The sequence below is a fragment of the Dromaius novaehollandiae genome, unplaced genomic scaffold (genome assembly GCF_036370855.1).
Source record: "Dromaius novaehollandiae isolate bDroNov1 unplaced genomic scaffold, bDroNov1.hap1 HAP1_SCAFFOLD_116, whole genome shotgun sequence".
In the NCBI taxonomy this organism is placed as follows: domain Eukaryota; kingdom Metazoa; phylum Chordata; class Aves; order Casuariiformes; family Dromaiidae; genus Dromaius; species Dromaius novaehollandiae.
The window spans coordinates 75,001-77,500 of NW_026991501.1; the positions used below are offsets into that span (position 1 = coordinate 75,001).

The 2,500-nt window shown below is 78.4% G+C and overlaps 1 non-coding gene across 1 annotated transcript; it reads left to right on the forward strand.

The window, feature by feature from the left end:
• The first annotated feature begins 1,863 nt into the window (after positions 1-1,863).
• On the forward strand, positions 1,864-2,016 carry LOC135326988 (5.8S ribosomal RNA). The gene has a single exon (XR_010387128.1). It is a non-coding gene; the product is annotated as a 5.8S ribosomal RNA (ribosomal RNA).
• The last annotated feature ends 484 nt before the right edge of the window (positions 2,017-2,500 follow it).

Sequence of the window (2,500 nt, forward strand, 5' to 3'; positions counted from 1 at the left end):
GCCAAGCGAGGCGACGGTTCGTGCCCGAGTGGGCGGCCCGAGCCACGGCTCTCCTCCCGGGTGCAGCTGCCACCCGGCGCCGGGTTACTGAGGGAAACCCCGGGCCCCGGGAGGAGGACGAGGTCGTGGCGGCGGGTGTCGGGCGCACCCCGCGGGCGGACGCTCCGCCGAGGGGCGCGGGGGCCGGCTGGCGGGTGCCGGGTTCCCCCTCCGCGTCCCGTCTCGTCGCCGCTGCCGAGGCTGCCGCCGTCGCCGCGAGGCGGCGGCGGCCCGGTGGCGGGCGGCGGCGGGGGAGGCACCCCCGCGGGGATTTCAGGTCGTTTCCCTCACCCCAGGGCCAGGTACCTAGCGCCCGCGCTTCTCCTGCCCCCCCCTCGGTGACCCACCCGTGTGGTCCCGTGTGCCAGCGTGCTCCTCCCGGGTGCCGCACCGTGCGCGCCGCACCGGCCGTGCCTTCCCCCCCCCCGCCTCGGCTTCCCCCCACCCCGGTCCTTCCTCCCCCGCGGTGGGGGTGGGGGGGGCGGGGAGGGAGGGAGCGAGCGAGAGAGGGGAGAGGGCCTCCGGCCACCGCGGCCGCCGGCAGCCGCCCCGGGCAGGGATGGCCATGGGCCCCGGGCTCCGGGCCCGAGGGTTCTCGGTTGGAGAGCCGGGCGGAGGTTTAAAGACTCGGGCGGCCCGATGCGACTCGCGGAGGCGGCCGGGCGTGCTGCCGGAGGGCCGGGGGGTCGGCGCGCGCGGGCGCCGCGCCCCCCCATGCCAGCCGGCGCGCCCCGTGCTCGCCCCGCGGGCAGCCGGGACGGAGAGGGGTTACCCTGCCCCCTCTCTCCGCGGTCTGGTCTCGGCGGAGAGACGCCGCGCGGTCGGCCTAGTTGCCGGCCTGCCTCGAGCGTTGCGAGCCGGGCGCGAGCGCGTGCTCGCCGCCGGGAGGGCGAGCCCCCACCGCGGGTGGTGCGGGCGCCGAGCCTCCGCGCGTCTCCTCCTTCTCCCTGGCCGGTGCTTCTGGGTCTTCCGCCGTGGCCGCCGTCGGCGGCGCCCTACCCTACGCGCCCGCCCCGGCACTCTGCCGTCCGGGGCGCCCGCCTCGCTCTGCCCCGCCCGGCTCCGCCAGGCAGCGGGGGGGCGGTGGTGGGGCGGCGGCGGGGGCGGCCCGCCCCGCTCTCCGCGTGGAGACGGGGAGAGCGGGCGCCGTCCCCGTCCGTGCCGCCTTGCCCGCCTGCCCGCCGCCGGGCGTCTGTCCGCGGAGGGGACGGGCGAGCGCGTGGCGTCACCCGCGAGGCGGTGTGTGCGGGCGCGCGGGGGTGTGGGCGCCGCGGCGGCGGCGGCGGCGGCGGTCGAGCCGGAGGGCCGGCGAGGCGAGCGGGGAGCTGGGAAGCGCGGGGCCGGCGGGCCGCAGGCGCGCGGGCGGCGGGGCGACGCCGCTCCCGGTGGCGGCCGGGCTCTGACGCCTGGGGCGGGGGGGGGGTGGTCTGCGGGGACGGACCCCCCCCAACATCCCGAGGCAGGCGGTGTGGCCGGCCCGCCGCTCCCTGCCGGGCCAGACCGAGCCGGGCGCCTGGGCCGGACTCGAAGCGAGACAGGGTTTGTCCCCAGGTCGGGAGCGAGGGCTCCCCGCCCTTCTCGTTCGGGTTTGCCCTTCGTTTCCCCCCCCCCTTTCTCTGTGCTTGTACGGTCAGTGAGGCAAGCCCCTCTCTTTCTCTCGCTCTCTCTCTCCTTCCGTCTCTGCCGTCCCTTGCTCAGCAGCCGGCGTCGGCGTGAGGAAGGGCGGTGGGGCGGAGGAGGAGGGGGCGGAGGAGGGGGGGCCCCCCAGGGGCTGCGAAAGCTGCCCGGTCCCCCCGCGCGCGCGGCGGGGACCGAAACCGAGACAACTCTTAGCGGTGGATCACTCGGCTCGTGCGTCGATGAAGAACGCAGCTAGCTGCGAGAATTAATGTGAATTGCAGGACACATTGATCATCGACACTTCGAACGCACTTGCGGCCCCGGGTTCCTCCCGGGGCTACGCCTGTCTGAGCGTCGCTTGACGGTCAATCGTCACCCGCGCCGTGGCGTGGGCGCAGCGGCGTGCCGCCCCTCGGTGGGTGTGGGGGGGGGCGCGGTTCGGGTGCGCCCGGCCGTGCCCGCCCTCCCCTCCGAGCCCGGCGGCTGCCGCCGCGCCGCGTGGCGCGCGCGGTGTGGCGCGGCTGGGGCGCCTCGCAGGCCCGTTGCCCCGGGGAGAGGGGGGGTGCTCTCCTTCCCCTCCCCGCGCGGCCGGGCCTTCGTCCCCCTAAGTGCAGACTCGGGAAACCCCCGCTCCCGGAGCGCCCGCGTCGCGGACTTCGTCCCGCCGGGCCCCCAGATCGGGTCGGTCGCGGTGGCCCGGCGCCCGGCGCCGCCCGCCCGCCCGCCACCACCGCCAGTGCCGCCGCACGGGCCTCTCCTCCACCACTCTCCCGGTGGTGCGCCGGTCCCCCGTTCCCCTCCGGCAGAGGGGACGGCCGGCCGCCCTTTGCCTCGCCCTGGC